This window comes from Anser brachyrhynchus (genome assembly GCF_964034855.1).
Source record: "Anser brachyrhynchus genome assembly, chromosome: 15".
Lineage (NCBI taxonomy): Eukaryota > Metazoa > Chordata > Aves > Anseriformes > Anatidae > Anser > Anser brachyrhynchus.
In genome coordinates, this window is record NC_137733.1 from 2,913,141 (window position 1) to 2,929,841 (window position 16,701).

Consider the following 16,701-nt stretch of genomic DNA (forward strand, 5'->3'; position numbering starts at 1 on the left):
AGCTTAATTAGGTGTTTTATTTTCTCTATTTGACCACTCGATTGAGGGTTATGTGGGGTATGTAGTTGCCAGTCTATTCCCAGAAGCTTACTGACTTGTTGAACGACCTTCAAAGCAAAGTATATGGGTTTGCCACAATGGGGTTTCTGAGGCTCACACTCCCAGATATACTTGGTTCTGAACTTCTTCAGGTATCCCCAAGGCACCAGGAATGTTTGTGAGAGCCAGGCTCAAAATTTTCCTTAACTGGTCATTTTCTACCCGGAGTTCTACTTTCCCTTTTTCAAATCTTATTTCTGCTTTTAATTGTTCTAATAGGTCTCACCCTAATAAGGGCCTTGGCGAATTAGGCATATATAGAAATATAGCTTGTCCGGTATGCTTGAATCCTGATTTAGTATACTGAAAGAGGGAGAGTAGCTTTTTGATGACTACTAACTACATGATTTTGAAAAAAGTAAGTTGTTGTCTGATGTGTTCCATACATACTGTCCTGTGCTGCATTCAGCTTTTGGACCAATATTTATTCTCAGCATGTTGGAGTTATGATTATTTGAAACCTTGAAACATGCAGTAACTGTGACGAACATTATGAAGTATGCTGAGCTGAGGCTTACAACTGCCAACAAGAAGCATTCCACTAACCTTTCTCTGTACTGAGGGACCATGAAAGTGGTTATCACAATGGGGTTGCAATATAGTCTCAGGCAAACAAAGGGATGTTAGTTCACGTTAACTGAAGTCTTTTGAAATTCATGATTCTTACGCTCTACTCTGAGAGGAATCTCACAGCAGACTGTAAACTTATTCCTTTGCATTAGAGAGGAACTCCAACCCTTCTTTTAATTGTCAAAATATTGCTAGCACTAACTGATTTTTTCAAATATACTTTTTGTAATTGATTTGTAAGTTGATTTTTTGAATTGTTTATGTCCTTGTAGTCTCCAATAAGAAATCATTGCACATAATTTCAACAAAATACTTTTAAACTTTTGGAATTTGAGACATTTATGAATGCTATAACATAAAAGCTAAAAATAAGTGGATATGAAAACATTGCAGCACATCACTTGATGAGGTAACTTAATAGGATTGCTACTAGCAAGCTTACTCTTAATGGCTTTTACAAACTATGGTTTATTATATCAAACTGCTGCTATAAAAAGTAGGAAAATAAAGAGAATGTATAACACATTTAAAAGAGAACTTACAAGCCTGTCTGAGGTTTATTTTGCATGTTTTGATTTTGTTAGTAGAATAAATAATAAGTAATTATAAATAAATAAATAAATTGTGACGATCAGCAGCAAATCAAGGTGTGGATTTGGTGACTGTTCAAAGCCACTGCTCTTGTTGTTAACTCCTAGCTAAGATGAATGGCCTAGCTCCTTCTCATTTTATTGCATTTTTTAGAGGAACAGACATACTGCATTTTTGATTCTGCAGCACAAGTCAACAGGGACAGATACAAATGGAAAACATACCTAGAGACATCCTGATATTTTCTTTAAGTGTGAGTTAATTTTTTCTAAGTTATTGTAATATTATTATATTATAACATCATTATGTTATATTAATATTATTATATTATATTAATATTATTGTAATATAATATTTTCTCAGTCTTAGCATGTGACAGGTCTATAAGACAGAGAAATTGCCTTTTGTAGAGCATGAGATAACCAAGCAGTATCACCAAGGAGAATGAGGAGGTAGTAGCTCCAAGTTTGCTTCTGTATCATGTGGCACAGTCATGATTATGGGTTCCATAGTCCCTATAGTGTAGTTTCGTCCCTAAGTCATCCAATTATAAAGTAAAAAACGTGCGTTTTGTGAGTTAATTAGTTTTGAGTGGTTATGATTAGTTGAGAAATGGTGAGTTGAAATGTGTTCATTTGGTTTTGTGTTTTTGTTTTTTTGTTTTGTTTTAAGAAGTTATATCAGGTCTTGAAGTTCAGAAGTAAACGATATCTGAAAACTTTTGAAATAACTAACACTTGGAGCTGAAAATATTTGAAATAGAAACATTTTCTGACTTAAGACTAGTAATTTATTTTCTGCCTTTAGCAGCTAGCACACATACATACATAGAGCTATACATATATAATAGTCACATAAAAATACATAGAAAAAATATTGAAATAGAACAGCTTGTTGGCTGAACAAATTTTATGCTTGATTGAAAATACAAAGGATATTTCAGGTATTATTTGCTGGGCTACCCTCACTACAAGCTTAAAGAGTCCATATATTGTGTTACTGGTTCTCTTCTAATTCAAAATCAAGCTAGTGTACTGCACCAATACACTTTTTAGGCTCATATTAAATAATGAATTTTCACAGTACGTACCATAAAATGAATTGGCAGATTTTGTGAGTGATTGGACTGTAAATCTGAAATGAGACTCCCTTCGTCACAGTGTCAGTTCTTCCCACCAACTGTTCAAATGCCTCAGGTGCCAGAATGGATTAGAAAACCCTGTGAGAAAGGATGGCAGTTCTGCTGATGATACTGAAAATGCAACACCGTTTTTTTCTGCTTTTAACTGAACACCACGAGCACAGTATGAAGCTTTACATTTTACAGTCTTAGCCTGGGTCATAAGAAGATTCTATTACAATGCATCAGTTACCTTTATGTTTATAATCAGACCTAATGCAATAAAGTTATATCCTGTAGGCTTTTAACTCTGTTTTCAAGCATTTCTTTTTGTTATACCTTAAGATATGAAAAATAACTTAGTACACAATAACAGAAAAAAATTAAAATGGTAGTATGCCTTTAAAAATATATTTTCATGACTATCAGATACTAGCAAAATTTATATATTAAATATATTAAAGGAATGATGTTTTAAAAATCCTCCCTTTGTTAGTCATAAAATGAGTTTATGTTCCCAAAGACATTGTACGAAACAGATGTTGTTAAAGCCTAAGTGTGCAGCAGGAGGCAGTTGTCAGTGGCTCTTTTAATCTGAGGAATTAAGGCTGTTAATATACTTCAGTTAATAACAGAAACTATCAACTCATTATCAGGTTCCAATTTGCCCCCAAAGTTTAAGTGCTCTTAACAAAAAGAGTTTTATTGTTCTGAAAGAACTCAGAGCAAACCAGCCTTTATCATAAACCTAATCTTAGCACCAGGGAGAGATTCTCCATGCTATTTTTAATTTTCAAATGTAATGAAGAGCACTTTTATTGGAAATCAGCGGACTGTATGTAGAATCATAGAATGGTTTGGGTTGGAAGGGACCTCAAAGCCCACATGGTTCCTCCACTACAGGGACAGCCCCCCAGCCCAGGCTGCCCAAACCCCACCCAGCCTGGCCTTGGGCACTGCCAGGGGATGGGGCACCCACAGCTCCTCCTGGCCTGGGCCAGGGCCTCACCACCCTCAGAGTGAAGAGTTTCTTCTTACATTCAGTCTACTCTCTTTTAGTTTAAAACCATTTCTACTTGTTCTGTCACTACAGGCCCTGGTAAAACGTCTTTCTCTGTCTTTCTTATAAAACCCTTTTACATACTGGAAGGCCTCCAAGAGGTCTCCCTGAGGCCTTCTCTCCTCCAGGCTGAACAGCCCCAGCTCCCTCAGCCTCTCTTCACAGCAGAGGAGCTCCAGCCCCCTGACCGTCCTCGTGGCCTCCTCTGGACCTGCTCCAACAGGTCCTGCCTCTTGTGCTGGGCCCAGAGCTGAACACAGGCTCCAGGTGGGGTCTCACGAGAGCGGAGCAGAGGGGCAGAATCCCCTCCTGCCCTGCTGGGCACGCTGCTGCTGGTGCAGCCCTGGGGTACGGGTGGCTTTCAGGGCTGTCAGTGCACACGGCTTGCCTTATGACCAATTTTTTGTCCACCAGTAACCCCAAGTTCTTCTCTGCATGGCTGCTCTCAATCAATTCATACATAAATGTAAATTCAAACATAAACTGTTTAATCTTTCTGTCCTAGCCTGAATAAGGCTAACAAAATACCTAAGCCCAGACAAGTCACAGATATTGCTTTTATTAAGAAGGGATAGGTTTAGCATCATGCAAAAATTAAACCAACAAAATCAAACTCTTTTTCATTTTGTTGGATTACACTACTGCCCAAACAGAATGATTTTCTTTGTGATTCTGGTAGCTTTCAGGTGAATCAGGCCCTGGCTGACAGGACTTTTTCCACAGATCAGGCAGAAATGGCTTTCTGTGGTTGCGTTCTGGAATAGACATGTCAGCCAGGAAAAATTACAGTGGCATACAATTCAACCAAGTGTATCCACAGCTAGACACTGTTCCATTCAGTTGGAGAACTCCTTCCCTCAATAATAAGTCTGGCGTGAACTCTGTGTACTCATATAGTTTCATAGTTTCCGTTCTTTTAAGTGAGAATAACGGGTCATGTTTGCACATAAGGAGATGAATTTGATGTATTGTTAGCTCTGTAAGTTATGAAGTACTTAGCAGCTCATGTAAGAAGCATAGTACCAATAAAAGGGATGCTCTTGAAGATATTTGACATAAGAGAATAAAACTCTTACATTATGTAAAACTATTGCATTATGTATTATATGTATGTTTTGCACATATTTGGTAGATAGATAGAGATATATATTTGATTATCCACCTGCAGTTGAAAATAAAACTTGATAAAAACTGTTCAAGGAAAATACATCGTAGCAGACCCATCAGCCCATGAGGCAAAGCTGCTGCAACACCACATACCCCAGCACCAACAGATGGCAAAGCTGAAGATACATTCCCCACAGGTGCGTGCACGTGCACACACACACACACACACACACACACGTACATACGTTAAGTAATAGGAATGTACCCAGCTCCTTCAGCCACTCCAGCCCAGGGCTGCTCCTGCCCAGCCGCTGGGACCCAGCCTGGAGCCCGGGGTCTCTGCCCGGGCTGTGGGACACAGCTGCTGCTTTCCACTTTGCAGGTTCAACCAGTAGCAAAGCTGAGCACGGATCCTAGAGATACAGAGGACACTGACACGGCTGTTCGCACAGGTTGCCACAAACAAGGACTTGCCTTCAATGGCACCTGAAGGAGACCTGTTCCTCCTTGCTCCCCAGGCACTTCACCTACTCACATCTGGCTTGATCTTCTCTAGCCATTGCCCCCTTGCTCACCTGCACTTGCTCCAGTCAGTGACACAGACCACAGACCTGTGCTCTGACTCCAGTTACTGCCCTTGCATAAGATATAAACTAACCTTTTCTAAGAAGTGACAACAGGAAAAAATCTGTTTCCTTTTAATATATCCATTGTGGTATAGTTTATCAGATAACGTATATTAAGCACCCGTAGATGATAACTGATGGGAAAATAAAGACAATAAATGATTAAATGAGTTGTTGTTAGCCTTGGTAAAATGCAGGTTTGGAAGCACATGTTTTTTATGAGATTGCCTTCAGTGTCCTTGCTTACAGCTTCTGTATGTACATGTAAGTAGTGTCCTAATTCTCTCTGCCCCTTAATAAAGTGTTAAATGCTATCCATTTGACAGGCTCAGGAGAATAAACTACAGGTCATTTGTATTACTTACTGGCTTCAAATTTTGAAGCTTTAATACTCTGAGTTAGTCATCCTCACCTGAATGTTGTCTACTGAGTCCAGCACTAAGTGCTAACAGTTAACACTGGCCGTTAAAGTTAAATTCAGTATTTGTATCCGTAAATGCTAAGACTTGTGTCTCAGTTGTGGAACACTGAAATATGACTGCATTTAATTTACTGAAATTATGTGTTTTGTAGGCAGATATCACAGTTAAAATATATCTTGTCATTTGTTTTCAAAAATAAGACTTTATTTTAAGCTCTCTCATGCGAGCACACCAAGATCTCTCTAAGTATAATTTGGGTATTAGCGATCTCTTTCCATTATATCGTCCTAGGAGAGATGGTTTTACATTCTTTTGTGGGAAACATTATCCAATAATGCTGTCAGCCTGTTTGCCTAATTACCAGACAAAGCACTGATGAGGCTTAAATTCAAACAAATAGATTTTATGTTTTCTAAAGTATATGGATCAAAAGTTAAACCAAATTTCTTTTGAACAAAGAACTAATAATGATTAAGAACTATTTTTTTTCTCTTGTACCTTTCAATTGTTTGTAGGGCTACAAGGTGTGATTGATTAAAATCAATAATTTAGAAACTGACAAAACAATACATTACAAAAAGGATAAGAGTCAGCATGATAACAAACTGATACAAATGATCCTGACTATAACATTTAAAGCTTTTAGAGTATCTTTCCACTTTTTTCCCCAAATCTTCTCAAAAATCTCTGCATTGCAAGTGAACTAATCACTTTCTCATTTTCAGCTGTGGGGAGGAGAGCCTAATTCATTTCAACAGTTTAAGAGTAGGAAATTAAAAGGGAAGACAGACAAGGTGTAAATGTAAGTGATGATGGAGTAAAGAGAAATACATGATGAAGTACCAATTAATGCACTTTTTCTATAGGTAAGGAAAGATTCTTATTAAGCATCTCTTTAGCTATATAACAATTTTCCACCATTAATTTACAGATATGTTATATCACTTTTTTCAAGGAATACAGAGTGTTTTAATTTACAACCTACACAAACACTGAGTTAATACTAAGATATTCATAAGTTAAATTTCAGTTTAATTTTTAAATGTATTTTTCCTATTATATCATTCAGATATTTTGTTTTTATTGATGTTTCCTTATTAGCATGACTGTAATGCCAAAGATATCTAGCCTTGTGTTGAAGACCCCTTTTGATACATGCTGAAAAGTCCAAAATAAAAATATGATTATTGTTTAAAGAATTTAATTCTGAAGACATTTGGAAGAAGGGATTACAAAGAATAAGTAGAGCATCATTGACTAACATAGATTGACTAGTTTGTCAAGTTTTAGTAGCCACAAGACAGATGGGGGGGTTGGGAAGGGAACAGCTCAGCAAATGGAAGGGGCAGCAAGAAAGAAAAAGCCAGAACCATATATCTGATCATGTGAGGGGGAAAAAAAAGAAGTCCCTTTGAAGGTAGAAAACTGACACATGCTCATGAGATGTGGGAAGAGGTAGGTCAGTCGGATGGGACAGAAAAGGAAGATATAAAAAGATGGCTGAAATGATCTAAGTAATATCTTAACAAAATTCCTTTTGCAGCAGCAGTCTAAAAGGTTGTGAGTAGAGAAAAACAGCCAAAGTGGGAGAAAAATCTTATTATACAAATGGTGTGGTGAAAGGTGGGGTGGAAGTTTAAGTTCTTTGAATGAATATGAAGTGCTAGATCTTAAAAATGTTATTCAGAAAAGATCCTGAAGTTTTCATAGGAGTTTAAGACAATACATTTTCGAAAGGTCTAAAAAGGAGGGTCTGGAAGCTGATGCGCAATAGGAAAAAATAAAGTTCTGCTTTGCTCTTGAAGCAACAGTTAGATATCCATGAAGAGATTTGACAAAGACAAGTGAAGATTTAGTTCAAATTTGTAAAGCAGAGAGATGACCTTATGAGTCATACGACAATGTCTTTGTAGATGATAAATGGCCAAAGATAAGATGTGTAGGGAAAAGAGCAGGAAAGCAAGGACAGGCACCTCTTAGAGAACCTACAAAAAGCTGATGGTAGACAAGAAGGAGACATAGATAATGTGAAAGTGTAATTACATGAGGAATTATGATCAGCTGTCTGGCTGATGTTATAGAAAGTGGTTTACAGATTAGATGAGTGTGAGCATGAAGTATTATCTTTTAGCCTTGGCTTAGAAAACATTCATTAGAAGGCTTTGCCAACCACATTTCCTTAAACAGATAGATCTCATGGGAGAACAGAATGGGAACAGTAGAAGGGGAACTCCATGATGTGGTTGTAAACAATGCATTCAGCAAGTTTAAAGAGAGTACAATATATAGAAATACCGCAAGCAGAATGTTTGTCTTAGATCTTAGCCTTAAGATGGGAGAAACTAGAGAGGAGCAGAGTGAATGATTATGGAGAAGTATAAAGAGAGGAAATTAATGCCAAAAGTGTGGAAAGAGGGAATAATCTTACAGGACACAGCAGTGGCCATAAGTCATTAAAGGAGGTAACATGCTTTCTTGAAATAAAAAAAGTAAAGATTTTTTTTTTTAAAAAAGGGAGGGGGGGAAGCGGATGGGCATTGTTTTAAGCAGGGCTGTCTGCCTAGGCACTAAATCACAATTTTAAAAACTCTCTGAATTGCATTGCACTGAAAAGATAACCAGGACTGCTTAGAACTAGTCTGGGTCTTTCATTCTTGCTGCTGTGTGGATAGGTGCTGCATTAGTTCTTCTTCCTTTCTTCCTCTGCGTGGTGGAAAACCTTACATAAAGTATCTGAAATAAATATGCAACTTCAAGATGTTAAATAAGGAATTTTTCATGACATTAAGACTGAATTCAGGATTTCGCAAGCATGAAGTTGACATATTATCTAGGTTGTATGATTAGAGAGAATATAATGCCATCTATGATTGTATGAGATGATCGTATAGGTAAGAGAGAGAACAGCTTATTGGTCTTTAAGAGCGAAGATTTCTAATTAGTATCTAGAAAAAAAGATGCTTAACGGTTTTCACAAAAATGTAAATAGCATATACTCACTTTTGTAGTGGAATGAAACAGAACAAAGATATGTAGTGTCACAAAACTGGTTGCCTTTAGTAGTTTGAGATGCATCCTTCTCAACTTCATCCTTTCCTTTTTTAAAGAGGAAATTATTAATTTTCCACATGAGGCATTCTACAGCAGTGTTGCTTTATATAATGTTAATGCTATTCTCCTAGCTCCTTCATTTGCTTCTAATAACACTTATAAAATAATTTAGTCTGCAGGTGTAACCAAATCTGAGCCTTCAGGCTACCCCAATCACACAGTTAGTATGTAATTACTATAAAGAGGCAAGTTATTGTTATATTTGATTATAGTTCAAAGAGAAGATAATTGAATTGAAAGACAATGAGTTCACAAAAAAATCATATTTTTTCACCTTCTGCTATTTTGTTCATATTTCTGTTCACTGTTTTACATTTTTTTAATTTTTCACTTTTTTTTCTAACTGAACATTAAATTTACTGTCTGCCTAACTTTGAGACAAAAAATCATTCTTTCTCTCTCTGCTAATCTACTGCAATACAATGTATAACAATGACTGAAAGTTAATAATTGCTGAAAGTCCTTGACATGTTATGACTGTTTTTTTGCCTTTTTCATAGAGTTCAAGGCAACTTTTAGGGACTAAGTATGCTTTTTTATAATGAGCAGCTTTCACACTAGCAGTGGCATATTAAAAGAAAAATAAAGGTACTAAGTAAAATACTCATAAGGTAGGGATCTTAGAATTCACGTTATTCATACAACTTTTAATTGCTTTTGTGCATATGTTATATATCTTTAATAACTACTCAAGTGTTTTACAGATGCTGTATTATACAGCCCAATCATATACCACAAGCTATGAAGAATCCAGAACAGTGAAATAAAGAATATTCCCTTGTGGTACAGGATGTGTAAGGAGACAAGAACAGGTTAATTCTAAAATAATAACAAATAAAAGTCCTGTCATCTCCATCTTCACATGCCTCTTTGCCATCTCTTGCTATAAGCAAGAAACAATTTAGCCATCCTTCTGCCATTCCTGCTTCTGCTGTTTTCATCCCAAACAAAAGGTGAAGAAAGCTGAGAAAATGAAGATGACAGGCATAAAGTAAATGAAAGGAAGAAAGAAAAAAAAGGCAACAAAAAAACAACTCAGTGTTAGCATGTTCAGCTAAGTATTTCCACTTCCGGAAACATATTTTGACCTTTCATTCTTGTAATACTAGTCCTTTTTTTGCTGCTAACTTTTTACTAGAAACTCTAATACAGAATAGACCAGAGAAAACATGGCATACAAGGGAAGGATCATAATAACTTCTGAAAAGGAAGGTTAGGGCTCACAAAGCTGTTAGTACTACTGAAAATAGTAATAAATAAATAAATCTGTGTTGATAATAGTTAGTTTGCCTGGATTTCCAAAAGGCATTTAATAAAGTCTATCATGAAAGACTCTTAAAGAAACTATGCAGCCTTGGGATGAAGTAGAAGATCCTTGCACAGACAAAAATAATGGTTAAACAGTGGTCAGTTTTCACAGTGAGGTAAGGTTATCCAGTGGTACCCATGCAGTTCACTGTATTCATTGAAATATTTAATTAATGACAAAGTTTCCCAATGATACCAAGTTGCTCAGAAAATGTAAGATAAAGATCAACGAAAAAAATGCAGCAGGATCTTATAAGTCCAAAAAACTAATGGAATTCAATGTAAATAAATTTAAATTGAAGAGGCAAAACAAATCACATATAAAGTGATGGGTATAAGCTGAAACAACCTGTAAAAGGAGCAAATGATAGGAAGCATGAAAAAAGGTCTATAGAACCATGGGTGATGAGAAAAAGATGGACAAGGATTGACTGTTTGTTGGTCCTTCCATTGCCAATAAAGGTCATCAAATGATACTAGCAAGTGTCAGGTTCAAAATGAGCAAAGGCCATACTTTCTACAGTGTATATACAGTGTAGACATCCTTGCAAAAGGATGCTGCAAATACTGAATGTTTACCTGGATCCAAGGGAAGGATGGAAAATTTAATCGAAAACAAATCCATCACAGAATATTAAAGGCAAAAATGTACCAGCAAAGAAGTTTTGAAACCACAAACTACTGGAGACTGAAAGAGCATTCAGTGAATAGCTATTCTTCCTCCCCTCTTCTGTGAAGGCAAATCAGAAAATCTAAAGAAACAATTCAAAGAGAAGTGGGAAAGCAGAAGTTTTCTTTAAATGGAAGGTTGCCTTTCTCCATTATGAAATTACTTCCTGGAGGGGGAAAAACAATAACAATCAGAGGGAATAAAGCTGTTGTCCTAATATTTAAAACAAACAAACAAACAAAAAACTTGACTAATTATTTATCTGAAACTAGCTGCTTTAGTCATTTACCTAAACAGTCTGTAGTAACAGCTATATGAATTAGTAGTAACCTAATTATAGTCATTAAGCAGGTGTATCTAGTGTGTTTTTTTTCTTTTTTTCTTCTTCTTCTGTTTGCAAAGCTTCTTGGCATAAAAAAGTAAAATGTAAAAAAGGTAGAAAAAACACATTTGGCATAATTATCTGTTTCAGTGCAAAGTCAGCAGTTTTTGCAAGCTTTTAAATATGATTATAAAGGATGAAACAGAAAAGCTTACTTCAGCTTCTAAGAAAGATGTAAGCAGTTCTAAATTGTACTCTCTCCATAGGGAGAGTTTTAAAACAGTTCTAATAAATTAAAGTATAATAAGAGTATTTGCTGCATGATAACATATTTTTTATATTAATTTCCTAATTTCTGGGATGCTTAATTGTAGATCTCAGAGGCTTGAGGTTAAAGCAGTATATTTTCATGCTGAAATTATGCCCTGTATTCCTTTTTTCATAATTTTTTTTTAATGTGAGTTTTTTTTATTTTCTTTCTTCCAAATTTCTGAGCAAATTAGAAGGTTGCTTATACATTAATGTGGAGTGTATAAGCTGTATTTGTGTCAGCTATACCTTTGCCTGCAGGTTATTCCTTAAGAAAGTTCAGGCATGAAGCAAGTCTAGAAGACTGACTTTTCTGTGAAGTTGTAGAGTTTAAAGATAAATATCATCTGGTTAACCATTTACTAAAGGGGGAATGGTAACAAAGTCTAAAATGCATTTCTGTGAAATAACATTAGGGTAGTGAAATAATTACCATTATAAATAGCAATCATTCAGACTTTCTTCTATTGTAAGGATGAGACTCCACTCAAGTTACCCTTGCAGACTTGGAGTGTTGGTTATAAATTGAATGGTTATGTTTTCTCCAGTATTTGTGCTGAAACTTGATGTTATCAATTTAAAATAGAGAGTAGATTTAGTCAAAAAGATGTAAGGTGTTTTACAGTAATGCAAATCACTTATCAGGTGCTTGAAACTTTTTTTAGTGTCGGTATGTCATAAGACACAGGAGAAACTGTGAAGTAAAACAGCCTTTCCTACTCTGTGGAGGTAATATAATAATGCAATGGCTCTCACACCCAAAACAAAAAATAACTAAAACAAGTAAAACATTGCAAGATTTTATAGTATAACATTAACAGGCAGCTCATTATTACTATTATTATTTTATATATGTAGTAATTCTTGCTATTAGAAACATCCTTCCCCGCCCTCCCCCCCCAATATTCCTTTAATAAATTCACTTTATAAGATGATTCACTGGAAATTTCAAAGTTATGCTTTCCCAATATAGTATACAAGAAACAAGCTCAAATAGACAGTTCAACATAATCTAAAGTCAAATTTGTTCATGAGAAAATTATAAATGATTATTCATTTTAAAAATGAAGAAAAATTCTCTATCTTAAAAATTAAATACATGTGATAGTACACAAGATTTTGTTTGATAGATTTTTATTTTATATTTTTCAGTTCTAGCAAAATAACCTACTTAAGTCTTGGATATTATATTTTTTCCTTATTTCCCTAGTCTACCACATTAGTAATCTATCTTTATGTGTGTGTACAGATTTCAATTATCATTCCTGTTTCAAATATAATTTTGATTTCAAGTGACGTATTGCGTGATGTACATATTGATAGCTTCCCAATGTATTCCATGCTTAGGATTTATGAAACATTTAATATTCTTTTATTGACATTTCTAAGTCCTCAGCTTCACAGTTATGAGTTAGGGAATTGGTTTATATATTTGCTTTTAAATAAAAATTGCAATAGCATATCCTTAAAAATGAAATGTAGCCTCATTTCAGAATTATTTTTATATCCTTTTCCTACAAAAATTGGATAGCTCCATCCTGCCTTACTTCTATGAAGAGAAAACCAAATCCTAGTAGTGCAGTAAGAGGAGGATGCGCAGGTTAAAAGGCAAGATATAAGTGTATATAGTGATATAAGTGTAAGGTAATACTTTGAAGTTCATGTCTGTAAATGAGAACCCTTGTTAATGTTTCTTTCCAATCCCAATTTCACTCTACAGAGCAAGGCACAAAGTGTGCTTGAGCATATGGAAAGCTTGAGCTTTATTTTTAAGATTCTGTTCACCCATTCCAACTCCTCACAGTGATGTGCACTATTTAGCGTTTGTGTGCATTAGGTAATATATTTAGTGTTTCCCGTTTCAATCCAATTTATGTATGTTTGGCGGCAGACCAGACCTGTGGGCACACAGTATGGAATTGTCATAAATCTGCCTATGCTGACTATAAGTGCTATACTGCTGCAGTTGATAGCATGCTTGCATGAACATTTCAGAATGCTTGCGGAGCAATACCGCCTATTCCCAGCAAATCTCCTAGGGACTAAATTAATGTATCTCATATTGTATTGATTGTAGCCAATAAGTGCCTAAATGATTTGATGCGAGGCAGAGGGATTATGAAGGGAAGAGGGGAGAGGCAGCTTGAAAGAAATATGTGGTTTAATTACAGGATGAATTTCGCCAATCTGCCTCCCCCTAGGAATTTAACAAATAGGCCTAAGTGCACTTAGCTGTTCTTGACATCTGTTGAAATGATATCTGCCCATGATGAGGGAATCATGGGAATTGGTCTAAGGGTATTGTCAGGATCAGTGAGCCACAGGAAACTGCTATTCTGTCTGCAAAATTAGAAGGAAGAAAAGCCTACATTAGCAGTTTTAGGTTAAGCTGTAATGATTATGGTTTCTGTAACAGAGTTCCATTTTCTGATTTAATGACGCTGGCTCTGTCTTTAGAAAGATGTTAAGTAAATATTAAAAATGATGTTAAAACATAAGCAATGAAATATAAATTTAAGCTGGAATCAGAAACTGTATTTATGATGGAATTCGTTGGTGGAAACTTGACGTATGCCTTTTGAGAGAAACATCCAAGTTCATACCTTTTTAATGACATTTTATACTATGTTATGAAACTCAAACTCTTAGGTAAACAGCGGAGATTGTATAGAAACGAGGCATAAAAACTAGAGCTTCAGCTTAAATTCTATAGGAAGACAAGCATAGTGAAGACTGATGTTGTGTATTTGCTCATTTTGATTACATCTATAATTCAGAAGGAAGTATAGATTACTTAATCCTTTCCACTGTACTTTATAGTATTTAGACTATACCTCTGCAAAAGAGAACTTGGCGGCAATACCTTTAAAGCCCTAAGAGACACAAGTTTTTCTGCATTATTTGAAAGCTGTGTTTCCCAGTGCTCGGAGCATTTATGTGTATTACCTCATAAATAACATGCAAGTCATTTCCTTTGAAAAAGTGAAAAACATTTATTTCAGGAGGTAGAAACCAAAGGTGAGATCTTGTATCATGTTATCTGAAGTCGCGCATGTGTCAATTACTGCATGTGTGTGCATTCTGACAGTGCATTTTGCCTGTGCAAGGATGCGAAAAAACTAACAAGATTAGGCCTGGGTGGGGGTTGTTTGTTTTATATTTAATACAAATTCGTCTGCCTGCAGTATTCTTTTCCTATAATTTCTTTAGACAGAAAGCAAACATATAGTGTTAATTTATTCTACTGTAAAAGACAAATTAGAAGTTATGACTATAGGAAATGTTTATTGCAAGTTTTGTTTACAAGTTCAGTAATTGAGGACAAAATTTCAGTTTGGCTAACTCTGCAATGTTTTCTTTGAAATGACTGAATTCACATCCATCTAAATTCATGAGGCACTCCATTGTTTTACTGTCTTCTCAAATGCTACAGTGATGTTAAATATTCAATCCCATAACAAAGATTTAAAAAAGAAATCACAGTAAAGCTGAAAAATTTAGTATTTTTATCCTGCTATATGCGCAGAAAACATACATAGAAATACATTTGCATAAGTGATAAAAGTAGAGAGAGCGAGAGAGAGTCACATGCTTTAGTACTTACAGTTATTCTATTTTCAAAGACCAACTCAAAAACAGTTATTTGTGTGTTTGGATTATGAAGAGGGTTTGGCCTCTCATTGTTCACACTGAGCTTTTTCATAAAGTGTAGCTCTTCTATGCCAGTATATGTAAAGAGATCTATACAGTACCAATGGGCATATGTAGCCCATTGTTTCTTTAAAAATAAATTTGTCAAGAAAACCAGGAGATTATACCTAAAAGCACAGCAAGGGTACAGTAGGCTAGAGTAACATCAAAACCATAACAGTGTAAATTTTGCCCTGCATCAAATAAGTTATTTGGTGAATATATAGCGTGAAGCAAGGAGCTGATATCCTTGTGAAGATGTGCAGAATGGAAAGGATAAGAAACTTGGTGAAAATGCAACAGTATTAAAAGGTAAACTTTTATTTATTTTTTATTTTTTAATAGTAAAGATGAATTCCCCCAGGACTGAACATTGAATTAAAAATTTCTTTTTAAATCTTTTAATTTTGAAACCTGGGCTTGTGCTCCAATTTCCAGTGAAGTGTAATGTAGCGTAAATGGAAGCCAAGAAATCTGAGATATGAAAAACTCTTATTTACAAACACACCATCATTATTACTTGGTTTTTAGGAATATTTTTCATTATTATCTCATTGCTCAATTTTCTGAAATGGAAAAGTAGCACAGCTTTCTATGTTTAGTGTAAATCTTTTGGCAATATGATTAATTAGAATGTTAATTTGTTTACCTTTGTAGCTATACATGCTTCAATCTTTTAAAAACTGTAATAAAAATAGATTTCTTTTTGCTCCAGAAGAACACAACTTCCTTGATTGGAATGTAGGTATAATTATTGTTTATTCACTTTTACTGGAATATAAGTTATCTACCATAATTTGGCATATTTTAAAGCAACCTCAAAACAATTGTGGTGTAATATATGCTCATCTAGGCAAAAAAAAAATAAATTCATTCAAATTTTGCACCCATAATTAGGCATTTAAATATAATGGCCTTTTTTTTTTCTTTTTTTTTTTTTTTCTGACGATGTGAGCACATTTAGGTACAGTGACTTGCTAAGACTTGCTGTGCACTGCATTTCTGAAAACCAGGCCATATCTGTAGGTAGCCTAAATAGAGATTCATGAACTAATTTAAAACTTAAATAGACTTTAAGTTGTTCAGCCTGTTTCTCAGTTCATGTTACTCTTAAAGGAGGAAAACTGAGTGCTGGCAGTGATTCTTATGTTACTGGCACTGATGACAAAGTAGCAACACCTCAGTATTGGTCCCTGATTTTAAAAGTGTTTTTGAAATATAAGAGTGTTCTATTATATTACCCCAGCTTAAGGCATGAGCTCTGTCTTTCATATTCCAAATTTTACAAGCAACATAAGGGAATATTGTTCAGGTGGAACACTTTCAGTGGAACTGAATTATGTATGGATAATCCAAAATGCTTGCTCTCTATAAAGCCAGAGTGTTTAAGGAAATGCATTACTTGCTGTGAATGAAATACATTTTATATTTAACAGAGCATTTACAATTGTCAAACAGTGTGTTTCTTCTTCTTTCTTCTTTGATCAGAGGTATTTTTAGGGCTTACCAAAAACTTGTTTCAGGGGTTGGTTTGCTTTTCTAACTAGAGAAATTTAACTATTTTAGTTATCAGTGCTTTTTATCTGTAGGTTTAGGTTTCTCAATAAAAAAACTAACAACAACAACAAAAAAACAACTTGGTATCACAGTGTAATTGTCATTGCGAATACCTTGTAATTGTCACTGGTACTGGCAT

General features: G+C 35.1%; 1 protein-coding gene and 1 long non-coding RNA gene across 4 annotated transcripts in view; one reads left to right on the forward strand and one right to left on the reverse strand.

The window, feature by feature from the left end:
* The window catches only part of LOC308178464, a 38,529-nt gene extending 33,569 nt beyond the window's left edge, over nucleotides 1-4,960 (reverse strand). The window contains exon 1 of the long non-coding RNA XR_013939784.1: nucleotides 2,351-4,960. This is a non-coding gene — a long non-coding RNA (uncharacterized lncRNA). The remainder of the gene's footprint in view (nucleotides 1-2,350) is intronic.
* The window catches only part of RBFOX1 (RNA binding fox-1 homolog 1), an 868,680-nt gene that overhangs the window by 417,239 nt on the left and 434,740 nt on the right, over nucleotides 1-16,701 (forward strand). The window lies entirely within an intron of this gene.